General features: G+C 44.8%; 1 long non-coding RNA gene across 1 annotated transcript; it reads left to right on the top strand.

Annotated features, from left to right (window-relative positions):
- Positions 1 to 1284: 1284 nt before the first annotated feature.
- Positions 1285 to 19398, top strand: LOC121833849. Its single transcript, XR_006076899.1, has 4 exons — positions 1285 to 1403; positions 11793 to 11980; positions 15785 to 15953; positions 19333 to 19398. It is a non-coding gene; the product is annotated as an uncharacterized LOC121833849 (long non-coding RNA).
- Positions 19399 to 20474: the final 1076 nt, after the last annotated feature.

Here is a 20474-nt window from a genome sequence, read left to right as displayed (position 1 = left end):
TCACGGTGGGTGACATCGTGACAGCATGATGATTTTCTCGGGAATTAAGCAATGCCACGTAACCTGATATTGTGTGATGTCACGTCATGGACATTGTTACCGTAATATCCCCAGTCATTGCCCCATCCCCGAGTCATTCCACATCCCACTTTTTGGGCAAATATCGATTTCCACAAAAACACAGAGTAATCGCCCACCGCTACAAATACCCCAACGCGGAGTCAGCGATCCACAAACATTCAACCTACCCGAACGACGCGGCCGTGGACTTTACGGTTGGAGGGTGTCCGTGACAAAGTAAAACGAAGGAGGGAATAACATTTCACTTTGTTTACGCATTTCCTCCCCGATTTCCCGATTTCTGAGACTCCAAAATCGGAGTGCATGCATAAAAAAAAAAAAAGAGATGGAGATAAAAAAAATAAATAAATAAAACTTTGTTTTTGCTTTCAAAAAAGTTTGTTTGAACAAAAAAAAAATTGGAAAGATGGCAAAAGCAGTAAACCATTCAGGGATAGTGAAGTCAGCAGATGCCCCATATCCTGGAATGTAACTGCAGAGTGTAAGGTCAGAGATGTAAAATCAAGATCTGTTTCCACTGAAATAAGGTCACCGCAAAACTTGCTCCTTCCCCCGGAACGTCGCGACAGCGGTTGGTAAGGTTGTGCAATGTTTGAAGGGGCACTGATGTCCCAAAGGTCGTATTTATTTTGTTGTCTAAAATGATGCAAGTTGTAGTTACAGTTGAACCTTGCTACAACGAAATTGACGGTGCGCAAAAAAAATTCGTTGTAGCGAAAATTTTGTTGTTTTGAAATTCACAAAAAAATGGCATGCAAAATGGCATACAAAAAATGGCATACTGGTAGAGTACAAAAATCTGTACAAACCAGGTTTCATAGCCCTGTGGAGCTCTTCGTGCGCCAACGGTGTCAGTTTCTTTCGCTTGGCCGATGTCTCTGGTGCAAGAGCATATTCAATTGCATCTTTCGACTTTAGGATCGTTAACAAAGAACTCGGAGAAATTCCGAACTTTTTCGTGATGACAGCTTTTTCCTATTCACTTGCAACTTCGGCCAGGGTGCGAGCTTTATCTTCTAAAGATAAAACCTTCCCCTTTTTCCTGACGGTACCACGCCCAAAAAGCCTGCGTATTGTGCTGACAAAAGAACTGCCAAAACAAAAAAGGCGACTGAGCTTCAGCTTTGGATAATCTGGAGCAGAGGATTATCAAGCCAAAGCTAGGGTGCAACCAACATTGGTGCAACAGCGAAGGAAGGCCGGAAAGGCCAGCCTCATCGCCGTTTCCATCGAGTAATGGCGCCATAATGGAAAACAGCGCAAAAGGGACAGGACACAAAGTAGAAGAAGGACACAGGACATACGCTGACTAACAACCAAAGGTTTACTAGAACTTCCACGTTAAAGGCCGGCCCGCAAGCAGAGAGAAGGAACCCGACCCTCACTTTCCTTCTCGCCACTGTAAAAGGAGGAAATCGCCTCTCGTTTCCTCCTCGCCATTTTCCGACTTTTTTTTTGTTTTTTTTGCCAGCTGCCTGTTGTTTTTTTTTTTTACAAATTTTGGGTAGAGGAAATGAAAGCTTCAAGGATTTGAAAAGATTATCCAGAAGCCAGCCGGCACACCTGCGACAAGGACCTGAACCAACCGAGTAGCTGTTTTGAGCGAGCTTGGCACTTGCTCTTCCCAACGAGTTGCATTGGCTCTTTTTTAGCATTGGTTTGGAGGACGATTCTTTGCTTTTGTGAGAGCACAAATGCCTTGTTCTGCTCAAAGAAGTAGTCATTGAAGTATCAATTTTAATATAAATATCTGATTTGGCATCTTTCGTTGTTTAGGCGGATTCATGGCGACAACGGGAAGTACGAGCGGCGTTTTCTGTATATCAGAGATGGCGCGCCATAGACCAGTGGTTCTGAATCAACATGGTTCGTAAACCGGCAGAGGTGACAGAGGATCCCATCCGCAGTGGGTCTAGCACTTTTCGGTGTAGAGCGTTTTGCTGTAGGGCATTTCGGTGCGGACTTTTTGGTGCACAGACATTTCAGTGTACGGACTTTTTGCTGCAAAGACTTTTTGGTTTTGGACTTTTCGGTGAGCGGATATTTCGGTGCACGGACATTTTGATGCATGGACATTCGACGCTATGGTTTGCTCGCCAGTATCTCTTTTCCAACGTACGCAGACACGCTTCACATCGTGTTTGCGCGTTGAGTTGATAGAAATAGTCTCCTCTATAAGGTGTTGACATTATTATTGGTCCTGCATGTAGGAAACGACCCAAACAGCAAGACGTTTGAAGTTGTTTGTGTATTCAGAACAATTTTGAATATCTTTAAATGCGCCTTCTCCGCGTAATCGCATAGCTCCGATTGTTAATAATAAATTGTGATGACCTCGCACGACAAAAAAAATGCAAAAAACAATGTAATTATTACTTGTAACTCATTAGGGAATAAAGTAGGCGTGTGCGGGTGCAAAATAAGTGTAATCAAATCAAATATCGATTTGAATCAAGTAAACAAGCCGAATTTGGTGAATGCTAAATCTATTTTATTTGGTATCAAATATTTGCTCATTCTCGTACGAAAAAAAAACAAACAGTGACCACAGATCATACATAGAGTATGATCTGTGGTCAACGTCTCCTTCCATGCCGTAATGATGTCGCCGGACGTAAAGAACTGCCTTACAATCGTGCTTATACAGGGCGGTTTTTTTAACCACTAGACATTTTTCTAAAAAAGACGTCAGAGTTACGCAATTGCGGTTTGTGCCTTATCTATAGTCATCAAAAGCACCAAATCATTCATTTTTAAAGAGATGTAGTGGACGTGAAGTGGCTCACGGCGTCCTAAAAAGCCTAATTTGGACGCGAATCGTGTTAGCGCAATCTTTTCGGCCACCGCACTCCTCGCCCCTTCTACAGTGGCGTTGTCACAGCGATGCGCATGATTTGTCGCTTTAGCTTCATGGCGTTAGTCTGTGCCACGCGGAGATGGAGCCCACATAAAATCAGAACTATATTTTCGCGCCCAAATTAGGAGGACGCCGTATAATAGTGTATGCGCGTTACATCTTTTTAAGAATGGACGGTTTGGTGGCTTGCGATTATGGCCAACAACTTTCTAAATACAAGATGCCGTTTTCTTTTCTAATTAAAAGGTTAATTAGCGAATTTTAGGCAATCGGTCGGTTTTAGTTGCGTTCGTTATTGAACAATCCTCGCCTGGCCGTATAGCTCACCTACAAACCGCAATGGCGCTAATTTTCACTGGACAATTTGGTGGCTTTCGATTACGCCCAACAACTTTATAAATCAACTATCCCGTTTTCTTTTATAATCAAAACGTTTATTAACAAATGTTAGGTAATCAGTCGGTTTTTGTTGCGTTCTTTCTTGAACCCAATCTTCGCCTGGCCGTTTAGCTCACATCCACAAAACGTTAATTTCCACTTTTTTTTCTAATACCTAGTAGGTGAAAAAAAAAAAAACAACCGTTGTATATAAAATAGAGGGCAGTTCTTTTCTGATATAAATAAAGCGTGGGGCACGCGTCTTGCATGCATCTCTCTTTTTTTTTTCCGGCCTATGAAAGCAAATCCCGGGACATTCGAAATTGAGTTTATGATGGGGCGGGCGCTTTATCACGGGGTATTTTGTCATGTTTCATAAGCTTTATTACTAGTCAGAAGGAAGCCACGCGAGCCGCATCACGTTGCAAACAGCTAATTCGGGTGTTTCTCAAGCAGCTCTAGAACTTTCCAATTGACATTTTGGTTCTTAATACATCTAAAAAAGTTTGGTACTTAGTCCTAAACATTTAATTTATTAGGCATAATTAAAAATACTGCAACTCTCGCAAGACGTCTACCCAAAACATAAAGTTGGCTTCATTGGCGTAAAGTGGCTGCGTCTTTCATTTTTATGCTTGGTCTTTAAAGATTCGTGAAAAGCATTCGCGACCTTATCTGTCAAGGCGCGTACGCGGACAGCGCGGCCTCCTCGGCAAGTTGTTCCCTCATCGAAGACGACAATGAATAAAATGTGCGATAAAAATCTTAATGCCTGAAAAAAGCGCAAGTTTAAAATAATTCTAAGGGTGTCAGTTGATTTTATTTCTACTATATTCAAATTTCAACTTTTCAAATTTCAACATTGCACTTTTGGCGCAAACCAGTGCCCAGTCAACGGTTCTACACTCAAACACGCATCACCACCCGACCTGTTTGAAAAATAAATAATTTTCAGCACTTTTGGTAGAAAAGGCGAATTTTCTACTGAGTGTGATATTTTGTGGACCCAAAAGTCCTGTAGCCGGGATCGGTAGTTCATAGCTTCAGGAAGACGAAGAACGACGGATGCATTATTTCCCGCGGAAGTACTGTTTTGAATTTGAATTACATATAAAATTGTATATGCACAAATTGTGGCACGATAGCGAACTTGCTTGATTACTTTTCTTTTTGAAGACAACATAACCAGGCATAATCTACAGATATTGCAGAATTCATTTTAATTGGCATACAGCGCGAAAGACAAGTATGGACATAAAGAACACAATAGAGCTCTGCATCTCTACTGCATTTCTTTCCGTACTTGTGGACAGTTAGCCCACATGAATATATTCAAAAACTGCCAAATCGTTTAAGCCTACCCCTTTTTATAATTTTTTTCGTAATTGAATTGTGGCGAATCCCGGCTGGGTTCGGGTAAAGATCTCGCACGTGTTCAAGGACACATTTCGGCATGATTTCCCGCTTGGTGACGACGTTGAGCTGACCGCTGTTCCACTCCTTTTCTAAGTAGGCGGGGAATGCCAGACGCCTAAATTATCCAAGCAGCCCCAAAACTTGCGGTAGTACACCTTCCGAACCCCTGGGTTTTTTTGGAGATGGCCTTCGCCCACCCTGACAAAGCCCCAAACAATTATGTAAGGGCTGCAGAGGCTATCTGGGCATTCCGTTTCTTCATCAGCGAACAAATGCGAACAGAAGAGAATGAAAGCTTCGTAATACCTGCTGTCTTTTAATAAATGGCATAATATTGCTAGTGGCATAATATTGCTAGTTGCACTATTTTACGCGAAGAAAATTGTGATTTTGCGGTTCTATCTCCGTGTTTCCCGTTCTCTTTGCTGATACGCAAGATGTTTGTCGGGTGTCAAGTTTTCAGTTACATTTGTCGACAGAAACTAAATGCACGTTTGGCCACGAAGAAATTTTTTTCAAAGGCTGAAGATAGATGAAATATACCATAAACCGTTTCAGTTTTTATGGAAGTTTGTTTTTACTCTTCTTAGTAGCTTCAACGAGGCGGCCGTCACTCTAGAAAACACCTGTAGTACGAACCTATATATTATGCCCCAGAAATGGTCAGACTGGGTTTCTCTGACTGCAATATCTTTGACTTGTAATTACTTATGATTATTACTTTGTACAAAAAACAAAAACAAAAAACACAATAGTGATATAATTACTCTTCAGTGTGCCGTTTTTAGAACGACAAATTTTCAACTCTCTGGGTAGAGCTCAAAGTTCGGATAAAAATACCCATCTCTTTTCCTTCTGCTGTGATGTTCAAGTTCCGTTCACTCGAGATAAATATGCGGTGGTGTAGCGTGTGTGGCCGCATGCAAAAGTATCTGAATGTAAAAGAAATTGTTGTTGGGCTAGTTGGTGTTGACTATCTGAGTGTGTTTTAGAACTGCAGAAAAAGAGCAAAAAAAAAAAAGAAAAAAAGAAGAAAAGCGAGCCAGCCCGAACCCTTCCGAGCTCATATCCAGCCTGCCTAACTAATCCCTGGTTTTTGGGATTGAAGCAGAGAACCTTGAAGGGTTCCAGAGATTTTGTCGGGGGGCCAGTAAGCCCATTAGCACTCATGCGAGAAGGCCGTAAAAAGCGAGGAGGAAAATGGAGGAGGAAAGGGGAGGAGGAAAAAAGAAAAGAGGGGGAATCTTCTGCCACGCTGAAGAAAATTTTGAGCCCCCGCCTTTAAGAGTAATGGTGGCCTGCACGGCTGGTCTACATTGCGCTCGGGTAGCTCGAATTCCGGTTATTAGTGGCAGTTTCTGGTGGTTCAACAAGCGGTTTAAACTTTATAGTAGACATATTTTATGTGCCAGAATGCACCAAAGTGCTTGAAAGTTTGTTTTTCGTACGGAAAACTAAACTTTCAAACTTCGAATGTTTCTGTAAAATTTTGTTCAAGCGGAACAGCACAAGAAACAGTGTTCACTGTAGTGACAATTTTTATGCGTTGACTCCTATGGACTGTTGACGGGGAACTGAAAAATATTCGTTGAACCGGAAATTTCGTTGAAGTGGCGTTCGTTGAAGCTTGTTTCCACTGTAGTGACACGCAAAAAAATACCGCAACGCCAAAAGAAATTTCTTTACACGCGCACGCGCGCCTTTTTATTTTTGGGTGCTCTTCTCTCTCGCTTCTCTCCTCCTCGCTTCTTTTGATTTGTGACGTCAAATATTATGAAATTTAGAAGCTTTATAAGCGACATTTTTATAACATCTAATAATGGCATGTGTAAAACATGTTTTTTAATGCGATTGCGAATGCACTATGGCCCTTCTTTTACAAATACCGAAAATAGGAGTCCGGTGTAATGTCGCCTCTTGGATCTTTATCCTCCCTCGGAAGACATGGTGGCACTTGATGCACGTAGCAGAGGATGATGGGTAAGTCGGGGAATGAGACGAAGTGGTCTTTTTTGGTTGCCTGATGACCTTTTAAACTTCGAAAAGGAAATCGTCAAACGATCAGAACAACTGGGTTTTGTGTCTGTGTATCGCAGTTTCGGTTGTGACTCCGCCAGGGCAGCCTTTGATGCAGAACCGGTGCGACATGACCCCTCAAGCGCTCTCAAAAGTCTACTGCGCATTTTCTTCGACCTCACACCGTTTCAAAGTTGAGATCGCTGAAAGGGCCTAAAAGAACTTCACACTCGAAAGTCAAGCATCGTCTGCTCGCAGCGATAGGCGGCACATACGGAGAAAACCGATTGTTCGCTGGACGCCGGCAAACACGACACTCCGGGTGGCGGTAGTTTGGAGGAGTTAGAGAAACTCGATTCGCAGGAGAGCTTAATATTTGACGTCACTGCACTGGTGTGGATCGCGCGGGAACTTCAAAGTCAGCATTTGGAAATTGTTTTTTTACTTCACAAATACCTACTGAATTCCCAAGTTTCGAATTTTGAGGGTAATGACCAGAGATCGTTTTCAGTCGTTTTGGATAATAAAAAAAAAAAATTATTTTGACGTGTCAGTGCCTTTTTAATACAAAGCCTATGGATAAATAAAGATTTGCTGGAACGCCGCACACAGACGTCTGTAAAGCATCCCACTTCGAGTTCCGTGTTCGTGGTGCTGCCCGTGCCACACAGCAACACCGCCTCAACCCGCGTTGATGGCACGCCGTGCACGGACACTCGCATGCATGCAGGGGTGGATGCAGGAAGTTCCTGAGGGGGGGTCAGGTGTTGGTCAGCGTACCGTTTGTTTAGGAACCCCCTCTCCCTTGTTTCACTCCCTAAAAGTTACACATGCAGAAATCAAGGGGGGGGGGGTCAGGACATCCGGACCCCCCCTCTAAATCCGCCCCTGCATGCATGCACCTAACAAGAAAGTTGCACAAGAGCCTCCTCCTTCTGATTGACAAAGCACCCAACTTGGCACAACCTCAAAGTATTTGCCAATGCAATCGCCGGCTTTCCCGCTTCACCAGCATCGCTACTTTTGTCCGCTCGCTCGTTCACTTGTTGCGCCTGGTCGATTTTTCTACAGTAGAACCTCGTTGATACGTTCTTGGTTGATACGTTTTCCTGTCCGTTGCGTTCAAAAACGCCGGTCCCGTTTTACTTCCATAGAGATACATGTATTAGTTTCCTGCCTGTTACGTTTGCTTTCCCGGTTGTTACGTCCAAAAGTGCCGGAATCGCGGCGCCTCGGCGCGCCGTGCGCCAAGGTGCCACGCAGCCGAACCACGCAGCGCGGATCGCGCGGGCGCCCCCCTTCCCTTTACCTTTACTACTTACACCCTCTTTCCCGGTCTCCTCACTAGGCTTTGCTGAGCTCTGCGAAACGCTCGTTCTCTCTTGCTCTTTCTTTTCGTCTGTCCTCTCTCTCCGGCGCGAGTTGTTTACGCGCCGCACGCACGCCGGGACGCTGCACCAGAGGAGTGCAACTTCCTATACCGCCCATGGAACGCAAATTGGAAAACCCTGGGAGGCCGCAGCGCCATTTGAATCCCCTGGTATCTGGTGGCTGTACTAAAACCAACATGGCGGCACAGCGAAACCAAAACCGAAACTGCACGGCAGCGCCATTGTGTTTGGATGGATGGGCGGTAGCTTGCGCCACCTAGAGTTAAAAATATATGTATTGTAGCTTTTTTTTTTTTTTTGCCCGGTTTGCGCGTTGCTTTGCTAGGCTTCTGCTGCTTTGCGGCTGGTTTTCGCATTTCAATGCTGGTTAATGTGCGTTGAAACGCACACAAGCCAGCACTGAAAAGCGAGACCAGCAGCAAAGCAGCAGAAACCTAGCAAAGCAACGAAAGTGACACATACACAAAAAATATGCAATGCTTGTCCTTTTGCGTTCATTTTTATTCAACAGACAGAAAATACAGACGAAATTTCTCACTGCTTTGCACACGAGAAACAAAGAAATGAACAACAAAACAGGATAAAACGTTAAGGTTACGTGTGACGAAGGTGATGACATGCGTCCTTGCAAATTTGATTATATAAGTAAGCATATAAGTAAAGACCGACGACGGTGTCTTAATTGCAACTAAAAGAAACTAAGCAATGAGTACCAAGAAAAACAGCTCAGCTCTTTGGTATTGAGTCTTCATCGAGAACCTGCCCATTCGTTTTTAATATTATCAATTAAATTTAGGAGTGAGTCACTGCTAAACGAAACGGGAAACCAGAGCGGATCGCTCTATCGCTCATCCTCAGTTAATCGAAAAATATTTAGGCTCATATTTTCACTCCTGGCGAACAGACGCGTGAATCGCTGACAACAGTGCCAAATAAACAGCTCACAGCAAAAAGTTTGCCATCTTTTAAAGTGAGCATATGTACTCGATCTTGATATGACAAAGTCTACACAGAAGTCTCCAGTAATTTGACAATGACTTATTTCTCGCGGCGAGTGAAGAGCAATCCTGAACAATGAGAGGATTTGGTTTTGTGATTGGAAACCATCGTAGCTATTGCCAAAATCAAACAATTAATACTCACTACTACTGCGACAGTTAGGTTTTGTTGCAAACATTTAATCAGAAACTTAAGCAAGAGAAGACCAAAAGAGCGTACCGCACGTCCATTCGAACTCGAAACCATTGATATCCCGGCTTTCGGCAGTCATTGTTTCCCCACTTGGCGCATCAGGTGGTGTGTTGATGACGAAAATCCATGCTTGATCATATTACACCAACAACAAGTTCCCACGAAAAAGAAAAGATAGCCGCGCGCGCACGAACGCGGGACGAATCTCGCGCCGCGACGCACTCCTAGAAGCGAAACAACTCGCCGGCTCGCGACCCTCGCGCGTTCTAACGGTCCACCGACTTCCCGGCGCCAGCGGCCAGCGCATCTCGAGGCGCGAGGCGCGGGTTCGGAGAGAGAGAAAGCGCGCCCAGACACGTTGAAAGAGTGAAAGAGAAAGTTACAATAACAAGCTTCAAAGCCATTCACACCTTCAAAACAACTTCACCTTTATTTCGCATCATTAAATATATGAATCAATTTTATTTAAAATAAAATAACAAGTGCCAACAGCCGCTGGGAGCGCGGCAATCGGAAGCAGTTTGCCGGACCGGACAAACGTCATAAGTATACGCGGCGGGACGGAAGTAGCCGGGAGCTTCACCCCACTGGCTGCACTTCCAGTTTCTGTTGCGCTCGACAGCTCGACTGCGTGAACAGTGCCGTTTCTGAGTGCGTGCGCGTTGACGACGGCCATGACATCCCGAAAAAGAAAAGCACTCTCTTTTAAAGAGAAGTTTGACATACTTCGCACGGTGGATCGAAATCCCAGCCGGAAGAGGTCTGAGGTCGCAAGAGAGCTTGGACTCGCGCCGTCAACTTAAACAGTGTCGTCGCGAGACGAAAGGAGATCGAGGCGAAGGCTCCTTTCTACCAACCAGGCTTTAAACAGGCTCGGGGGGCAAAACACGCAAAGTTAGAGGAGGCCCTGTTGGTATGGTTCAAACAAGCCCGGGCATCTTGTGTCAACATCGACGGAGGCATTCTGCGAGAGAAGGCGCAAGAGATTGCTGATCGTTCGGATATCGAGCATAGCGGACATTGTGGCCGACCTCACTACTGCCGACAACGAAGAAAGTGATGAAGAAGACGAACAAAAAACCAACGATTACGCTGCACCCACGTTTGCGGACGCGATCGCTGCGTTGGACACCTTGCGCCGCTACGTAAACGTTCATGACTGCGCGGAGAGAGAGGGGACTGCGGCTTCTGGAGAAACGACTTTTACTGCATACCATTAATTCGAAGCGGCAGGTGGATATTACGCGTTTTTGTGAACGTGTCTGAGTCCAAAAGAGTTCGGTAAGTGCATAAAATAAACCATTGCATAAGAGCTGCTTTCTATCTTATATAGAGTGCCTTTAAGTGCGTTATCGGTTGCTGCGCTTTCCCGGTTGATACGCTTTTTTTCCGCGGTCCCCTGAAAAACGTATCAACGAGGTTCTACTGTATTTTCTTGTTAGCTCTTTTTTTTTTCTAGGGAAAAGAACATGTCGGTGTTAGAAACATGCTTTCACGGAACAAACGTTTGTGCTGTATGCCGATCGGCGGTGTCAATTGTGCGTATGCAAGCAACAAACTTTGTGATAGTAAAACATTCTTTCATGAGCTTTTCTTGCATAAAACAAATATACCTAATTTGAGTTTTGAGTTTAATGTATCTCTTGTGCAGCCGTGCTAAGTGTCTACAGAAAAATGGGCGTTTATTTAGCTTTCTCTAAACTTTTCATGCTTAACCACCGAGACATGGCTTACCCCTCTTCTTTTTATGAATTTCAGGGGGGAGGGGGCTGGGTGATGACTAGGGATATTACAACAGGTTATATTACCTACCATAATATCCTGAGAGATTGCACACCTGAAATCGAGAGTAAATTGGATGAAAATGAGGAGTGTTCTAACTTCCGATCTGTAATCAAGAAAAGTTGAAAACATGTTTTTTCTAGATCATGTGTCCCTACCAAACTTGTTATCGTGGCGAGGGACAATGAAGCGAAGATGACTGTACTCCCCAGTCAGCAATGTTCGCTTATATTCCGCTATAGCTAACTAGACATATTTACGCCAAGGTCATCATTGATCCAAACACTACGATTACTAGGAGTAGGCTATCTTTCGACGTTTCCAATAAAAGAGCCAACAATCAAGTCAAAAATAGGGGTGGGTTACCTTTTGGGAGTGGGGCATCTCTTGAGATTTTACGGTAAATTTGACATCCCGTTCACAAATATCTGCAGACAGTTTATTGACACAATATTTGGCGGAAAGCTAATTTATTTATATATTGTTCTAGAGAAAAACAAATACCTATATATGCTTCGATATGATATTTTGGGAGTTTAGACTGGTGCTTATGATAACATCTATTTTGTGATATTTTGTGACGTCATGCGGTTGGACCAACACGAGCAAGAAGGAGGGCACTCGTGTAAGGCTGTCGCTTTAAAAAGATTATGGTGCTTTCTCCTTCGCTTTGTACGCAGGTGAAGCCCTCGGACGCATTTGAGATTCTCACTTCTCTTGCCTCGGTACGAGATCTCTTCAGTTCGCTCCAGAGCGACCTGACACTGGGCGTGAGCAGCGCGGCATTGAAGACGTGCTTTTTGGGTGCCACGGAACTTCTTGCAGACGTTGGATGTCACCTGAGGTGCCTGGATGCTCAAGCAGCAAGGTGGGTGCACCACTTCCAGTTTCATAGAGTTAATAAAGGCATTGTTACGAACGTAATAGGCCCGTCTCCAAAGTGTGCGCCATTCGGTATCTGCTGCGCCAATTGCGCAAGTCTGCCATTGTTTGGGCACATACCCCGAGTGTGCATTGGATGCGAGGACCGCATCAGCGCTCAGCAAGGACTCGGAACCATTCACACATTTCGTACCCACAAAATGGCGACCACCAATGTTGCTTGACAGGGCTTTGAAAAGGGTGTATTGCAAGTGGCCGGTAGTTTGCTACGTATCTCGTTTTGCTGGTATATATTCCACGGGCTTGACAATACATACTTTAATTGCAAGTTAGCGCTGTGTGTGTTTTACTTTATCCTGTGTTGTCTTTTCTGTGCTGTGTACTCACCGTCTTATAAAGCATAATTATAAATATTTACACTACGCAGTATTTATGCTGTGAGACTGTGAGACGCAATTTAGGAGAAGGTCACGGCCCGCTCTAAGCTCCACCCACAGCCATGTCCAGACAGCCACCTGGACATGGTGGCTGTCTGGTCTTCCACTAACCACCTCCAGCTACAGCAAGTGTGCCGTGATGGGGTTCATTTCGGCCTGGAAGGTCTAGTCACCACACTACACGAGGGTTCCTTCTCCCGTCTGTACAGGAGCTCGACACCTTGGGCATATCATTCACGCCATCACTCGATTTCGGCCATCATGTGGTGTGGTGAACAGGTCTCGCGCTCTACTGGGCTTTGCGTCCAGATTTTCTCGGCATTTCGGATGAGTGTCTCTGAAGACGCTGTATACTGCTCTGGTGTTCCCTCAATTAGAGTACTGCTTTGTCATCTGGAGCCCTCTCCAGATCCACCTCACTGAGCGCCTAGAGAGTGTGCAGCGCCATGCGACTCGAACCTTGGCCCACCATGACCATTCCTCAGACTACAACGAACATCTGCGGTCGTTGGCTGGTACAGCCAGAGCCACCGTCGAACGGTGGCGCATATCTGATTCGTCGTTGTTGGTGCTGGCTTCTCTTCCTAGCCTCGGTCCTCTGGATCTCTAGCCGGACAGGCTGTCTCATCCCTCTCCGCGCCCGCACCCGGCGGCATGAAGCTTCACTGTTCCCCTCCGTGGTGGGCGCATACTTGTCTTTGTCGGAGTCCACGCGCCCGCTTTTGTCTTGGGCTGGGGACAAACCCTGCGACTTCAACAGGATTGTGTCGCGTCCTCCGTGCTCAATACGCTTTGTGTAACCCAACCACTTCTTTCTACATCTTTTTACCTGTTAAAGGGCCCATGAAACGAATTTTGGGCTGGAAATAGTCAATTTATATTGGGACTTTACTAATAGCACATCGTTCAGTGGACCACAAGAAAAAAGGTAGAAAGTCAAAAGCCTGACTTTTGGTAAGAAAATTTGAAAACACAGCGGACTATTTCATACTTTCTTCCCTTCGTAAGCTCTCTGCCTGTTCACAGGGATACATCCGCGGACCCTGCAGCACGTCACAGGGCCCCCGCAGCACGTCACCAGGTCCAAACACACGTCACATGGCACCGGACCTCCCTTAATCCCTTTACCCCTAAGCTGACATTGTGGTAGAAGCTACGCGCTTGCCGGACCAATCAGCCGCCTCCCTTTCATCACCTGACCTCATTCTCTGCGCGTGGGTATGCACGAGAGAGCGTGATCGCGTGGCAAAAGTGTGGCTGGTCTAACGAGCACGTAACTTCCACAGCACTGTCAGCTTCGGGGTGAATGGGGTGGGGAAAGCAACTTTCGTCTGAATTTTGAGCGACGGGCTAATCTTCTAGGGAAAGAATGGCTGTGCCCGGGTACATAAACGAGATTTTGAGCAAGAGAGGACTCCCTTCTTTCCGTCTTCTTGAACTGTTTGGTAGAATGCGCGATTTATGATTTGAGAAGGAAAGCTGAACAGGAAAAAGTTGGAAAAGCGTTTCATGACTCCTTTAAGGGGGAACACTACTCCAGAAGGCTAACTTTTGAACCGTCTGTCTTATTTGCATGAAATTTGCAGGGTGTCCTCATAGCACTGGACAAGGATGCTGTGGAAATTTTCAACCCTATAAATTTATCCCACGATGAGTTACATAAAAGTTCATAATAAAAAAGTGTATCTGCTGAGGAAAGCTATCGTTTAGAAAGGGTAATGAAAATGGCCAGTTTTTTTGCTGGAACATACACCAGAATACTTGCTTCAGACGACTATGAAAAGAAATTTCAAAAATTATAAAAATTTATTCACAAAAAAAATATGGAAAAAAACTTTTTTTATTTACATTTGATTTAAAAGAAATATAAACTTTTCATAACAAAAGAGCATAAAAATGAAGAAAGTTCACAGTCGTGTTCTCCAGAAAATTTCAATATAGTGAAACCAAAATATATCTGCACGCACAATTTGATTATGAAATGATAGCTTCCCTGAACTGATATTTGACACTAAAAAGTGAAGCAAAGATAAATGCACTTGAAGTTTCATGATGAAGTTTTAAAAATTTATTTTTGTGTCTTAAATGTCAAAAATTTTTTCCTCCAGTGTAGGTGATGTCTTCCTCAAACTTCTTCTGATATACTGACATTGCTTTCAGCTATTTTCACTTGTGGATGACGAGTGCTACGCAGTGCAGCCCTCCTCACCAGCATATAAAGAATAATTATTTTTGACATTGTTTGTCAGTGCACATTGACAAGACTTTGTGAGAGTGTTCTTTGTTATCCATACATGCCAAAACTTAGCAGTTCTGAATATGCATTTTTTTTAAAAAAAAAGGTGCAATTCAAGGTAGTGTCCCCCCTTAACACACAGCCGAGGAGGCAGCCAGCACTTGGTTGTATGGGGTTAAGCCTTTTGGCTGCCTCAGGCACTCGGCTCTGTGGATATTGTGCCAATAAACATCTTTATCACATTTAATGGTGGCCTTGCCTATCACTACTGGATTGGCTTGGCTGCTCGGCCGAGCACATATGCAAGCCTGATATCTCCCTGTCGCGACATCCAGTGCATGTAGTCTGCCATCTGAAGTTACCTTCTAGTTGTGAAAGCAGACACATGGCAGCGTACGGCACCACCTGCTATTATAACACACTCTGCCATCGTCTGCAACGTGTGCAAGATGTAACCATGAAAGCAATGCTCTAGTGTTCCATCATACATGAGCCACGGTCTAATACAAGCGTTTGTCAGCGTCTATCGATGAGCGCTAAAAAGCGACTGAGAGGACAAAAAATGTCAGCAAAAGTATTATGTACTTAGTTCTTTCAGCTTTTCTGTTCTTGCTTTCTTGCATAGTGTCTGGAGCAAGGTGGGTGAGCACCATGATGCACAATTAAAACTTAACCTAAATATATTTGTTTTGCCTGCTCAAAACTTAGAGCTACAAGCCTTCCGGAACTAAATGACAGGAACATACCCGGACAGACCTGACGTGTGGCGAACACCCAATGGCTTCGAGTGAAATGGTTGACAAATTTTTATCTGTGCAGGTATCCCTCCAGGACTGAAACTATTGTTGCAGTCACAATGGTTGCACAACTCACAGGGCAGTGGTGCCGCTTTCATGGGAACCAGCATTTTTAATAAGCAGTAGGCTTATGCCAGTTTAGCTACCAAAGCAAGCACCCACACAGCACCTCCAAAGACATACTACTTGCAACAATTGTTTGCTGCAAACTACGTCAGTTGAGGCATTCCTTTTAAACACCATGGTGGATGCAAAACTGTCATGGTCACATGCAGACGTGCAAACCAGCCTTAAAGTACGAACTGGCTCTCCCTTCCCAGGTCCAACAACATGGCGGGGCTCTTCACCGACCTGTCCCACTGGCCAGACCTAATGCAGAGGAAGCAAGACGTCATTAACACCGAAGAGAAACTGGCTGCCCTGAAGAAGACCATAGCAGGGCAGCTTGGGCTCCTCACCTTTGACTACAAGACTGTCAGCGGAATGCCGGTGAGGTCCCACTCCGGCCATGTCGACTTCCGTCAGGGTTTGACGCAACTTTCCCCACTTAGACGATACAGCCTAAAGTCTCGTTAACACACTTGCGACAGCTTACCGATGAATGGATGAATGAATGCTAACACTGTACTCCTTATAACGGGCGGTAGCTTGCGCCACCTAGCCTAAATACCACCGAGTTCCTCAACCTTTCGAGTGCCATGCCCGAGAATGCTTGGGCATGCTCCCACGCAGGTTTCAGTTTTGATTTTCTCCCTACCTCTCAACTGGATTGTTGATTTTATTTGTATCTGCAGAGTATTGTTTTTGCTTCGTAATAACACTTGTTGACAACACATGGAAAGTTTTGTTTAGGAGACTTCTGTTTCGGTTTGCTTTGTCCTTGTTACGGAAAGGCACATCTCTCCTTCAACCTCATGTTTTACAGAGAACATGGAAATCTAGAAATATGTAATAAATTATTTTTGTGCACTAAACTAAATAAGAAAGTCCCACTTCCGAATTAAAAAATGTTGGTTAAGACCACTCTGCACAGTACTGTCTCGAAAGCGTTATTCAAGAAAAATATCCTAGGTTGGAGACACCAAGACACCAGTTAACTTTGAGCCCATAGATCGGCGTGTCTTCGTTAAGTAAAGGCCTGTCCAAACGGGATACTACAAAACTCACGACTCCGGCAAATCGTGCAGCGCTCCGCTTCCGGCCGTCGGGGGGAAATTTCCCTCCGTCAAAGCTCCCGAGGGGAAACTTCCCTCCGACAAATGTCCCCCTCGCTTCCTCCACGGCGGCCTTGCTCTGCTCATCACGTGGGTCCGGAGCGCCACTCACACGCTTTGTTGGCTGTCGGTGAATCGCTCAAGGCCTCCGCTCACAATACGGAACCGCGTCGGATGCCATCACGACGAAAGGGAATCTCGACAAAGAAAGCAGATTTGAGGCGGGCGAAACGCACCCCTCGATGCAGGAAAGTCCCAAATCCACCTGAAGCCGGACCTCCTTGGCCTTCGAGCCAAGGCGACGGCGGTACGCGAGGGCGTTGGCGAGGTGAGCCAGATGCAGGTGTCGTGTGACGTCAGAGAAAAGTGGAGGAGGGCGAGGAGAGAAGCCGTGTTCGTGAAAATTTTCACGACTCCTGCAAAAATTTTATTGACTCCGACAAATTGTAAAAATAGAAGCGTCCGCTTCAATTTTCACGATTTGTCGGGGTCGTGCGTTTTGTAGTGTCCTGTTTGGACACCCCTTAAGTATGCTTCATGAAGCGGGCTACAGTTTCTCTGCACGGGACCAAAATTTGCGTTCGACATGCGGGACAAGAAACCCAACTCTCAAAAGGTTAAAGAATTCGAATCCTCTTATGACAAAAGAACAGACTGCCGCCATTGATCGCGTAGCCGTGGAACAGTGAGCATTTCCACATATTTTCTTGTGTCTTTCTTGTGCATCATTTCTCTTTTGGTTTAAAAACTTTCAACAACGTTATAAATGACCATTTTTCACAGATAGTAGGTACATCTTATCTTGCCAGGGAACTGCGGCAAAACCTTTGCTCTAGTGAACTGCTGAAGAACCTTTGCTTTAGTTAACTACAGTAAAACCTTTGTTTTGGTGAGCTGTAGGGAAACCTTCATTCTAGTGAACTGCAAATTTTTGTGCAAATAGTGCAAAACCTTCACTTGAGGGAACAGCATGTCAGTGTGCTCTTTCGTCATAAGGCTGCACAAGGCTGCACAACATGCTTGCTTCCAACCAAACACTATTGTGTGCACCAGCCTTAGGGCAGTGCGGAACGGTATCAGTTCATTACAGTGGAATCTCGTAAAGAGTAGCTCGCCTACCGTGTTTGCATGAGTCTAACGTGCACTTTTTTTTTGCCAAAATCGGTGCCCAAAAATACATGTGCGTTACAATCCAAACTGAAAACCAGAACTCAAAAAGAAAAATGCTCATAAGGTGCCTAGCCCCATCGCCATCGTGACCGTTTGTTTACATTCGCCATTTTGATATCTGTAACATGTGTATCTCCTCGCACCTACGAACTCGATGGAAGAACAAAAGACATTCTGCTTGGAGGCTTTCTTCAAACGAAAGGCTAGTACACTGGGGGGAAAGGATAAATGAGCAGTACTGCATGGCCTCGCAGCCCCAGCGACCCGATGAGCTCGCAAAGTTGTTTGGAAGACCACCCTCCTAGAGGCAACGGTCGCGCACTCATACAAGTGCAAGAAGCGTGGCACCTGAAGCACTTTAGACGAAAACAAGGATTACCTCTGTGGACAGCGAATAACCATCGTCGGACTCCAACAGCAGCAACTAGTGTACAGTATTTTTTTTTTTTTTGTATTGGCGTGCATTTCATAAAGACCTTAGATGTTTTACCTGTGCGGAAGAATCGGCAGCAATTTACTCTTTGAATATCTGGAAGCTAAATCTGCCTGCGCATTAGAATTAGGGGCACGTTAGGATCGTGCAAACACGGTAAAGGCTGACATACGAAATGATTTTCTGCCTGACAGAAAACTTTTCCCAGTGTCCTCTTCATACCTTGTCAGACACTTCACCCGCCTTGCACGAAAAAAGGGGATGTGGAAGCCAGTCACTGATTTTTTAGTAATAATTCAATAGCAATTCAGTGACCTTTTGTCTCTCATTTAGACTGACCAACTAGCCACCTAACCTTGCGTATTCTTTACTCAAACAATAAAAAAAAAAATTTGATTAGGGCATTGCAGTTTGCTAGTGGGTAGTCATGCAGTATTTTTGAAAATCTCGTGAACTTTCTTTAAAGGTTGCAAAAATGAGACACATTAGGGCTGCCACAATGGAAATGACACAATGGGATGTTTCTCAACATACCCTAAAACTTCTGTATTAGCAAGTCTGTGAAAAAATTAATATTATAAAAGATTTCTAATAAATCTGCATTAATTAGCCAGTTTGGCGCACCGCAAATTATACCGTCGCTCCCTCAATAGGACTGTGAGCAATAGCGCAATAGATTGACTTGCGTAGCCTGTGCTAAGTTCTTTTAAGTCTTGGCACAAGTCAGCTGAAACACCTTGTATGGCTGGAATATCGAAACAAAGAAGATGACGGCCCACTTTTATTTTCGCCGTTCCAAATTTTAATCCAAACTTATTTCAGTTCAGGTTTGGTAACCACGGCAAAACTTGGTAGGTTGTGCATTGCTGTTATTTGGTATTTTCGGATACCTCTGACGTTTTTTCCGAATGGTCGAGAATGTAAAAATAGGGGACTTTTAAGAAGCACTTACCGTCATAGTCAGTTTTCATATATTAACGCAACAATCGGAGAACTTTCCGAGGCACTTTGAACATGGCTAAATACATTTGTTTTTGGTCTCCCCTTGCAGTATCTGATTGAGGTACCGACCCGGCGGCTGTCATCAGTTCCTTCCAACTGGCTCAAGATCAGCTCGTAAGTCGGCTAGATGGAGGGAAGGGCTGTGTTTCTAAAGCCAGGAAGGGTGCAGCTGCTGAGTTTCTAGCATTTGCTGTTTTCGTTTTGGACACTAATTGGCTGTCATTGGAAAATCTTGGCAGAATCTATGTTGGTGACTTTTGTCTGCTCTTGTCTCAAGTCTCTGCATCCGTGGAGGCCGTGTTTTCCAGATCGAATTCTCTTGCGTCGTGATCGATGGCGGCAGCCAGTCTGTTTGGGAGCATAAAGGAGCGTCGGCTAGTACTGCATTTTAAAACATGCTGGTTTTTGTTTCGGACTCAGAATGAGCCGAAACCCCAGAAGTCGGCTTGTTGGCGGCCAAAATGACTCGGGCAGATGCTGCCAGGACGGTTTTAAAGAGGGAAAAAACGCTGCAGGCTTGGGTTTAAGCACCCCAAATATGTACCCGATTGTATTTCTTGGCTTGTGTTGTCAGAAGAGACGTCTATTTGGTTCTGCATTTCATGAGCATCAAAGACGACACTAATGAAGAATCGCTCACCTGCAAATGAATAGGGAAAAGGGCGAAAGGTGTCGTCGGCTTTTTGACTTCGGGTTTCATAGTTTTTGAACGCGCCACGACGGAAGGCACGTTGAGTGCAAGGCGGTTTCCCAAAACGCCTTTTCACTTCTGGAAAGCTAAGTTGCATTTGGTTTTGGATGAACAGCCTCTGCCACTTTCGCCATTAGTTTTTATGCAGACGCTTAGTTATTAGTGTCATTTTTCGTGTTGGTGAAACGCACAAGCATATGGTCAGTGACTCTGTCGATGACGGAACTTGGTACCTACGACCGGGAACATATTTGGGCCGCATAAGCCCATGCTTACTCTGCATTTCTTCCTTCCAAATTCACTCCGGCGGCGTCTACCTGGGCTATTTCGGCCGCCGACAGGTCGACTTCTCTATCGTCAGCTCGTCCGAAGTCCAAACAAAGACCGGCATTTGTAAGAATCGAGTATAAGACGATGCTCCTTTGTGCCGCTGACTACTTCGTCAGACACAATCGATTATGACAAAAAAAAAACAACTTAACCGAGCTGGAATGCACAGT

This window comes from Ixodes scapularis, unplaced genomic scaffold (genome assembly GCF_016920785.2).
Source record: "Ixodes scapularis isolate PalLabHiFi unplaced genomic scaffold, ASM1692078v2 PGA_scaffold10__122_contigs__length_95168666, whole genome shotgun sequence".
In the NCBI taxonomy this organism is placed as follows: domain Eukaryota; kingdom Metazoa; phylum Arthropoda; class Arachnida; order Ixodida; family Ixodidae; genus Ixodes; species Ixodes scapularis.
Note: the sequence above shows the minus strand (reverse complement) of the source record. Positions and strands in the feature narration are given on the sequence as shown.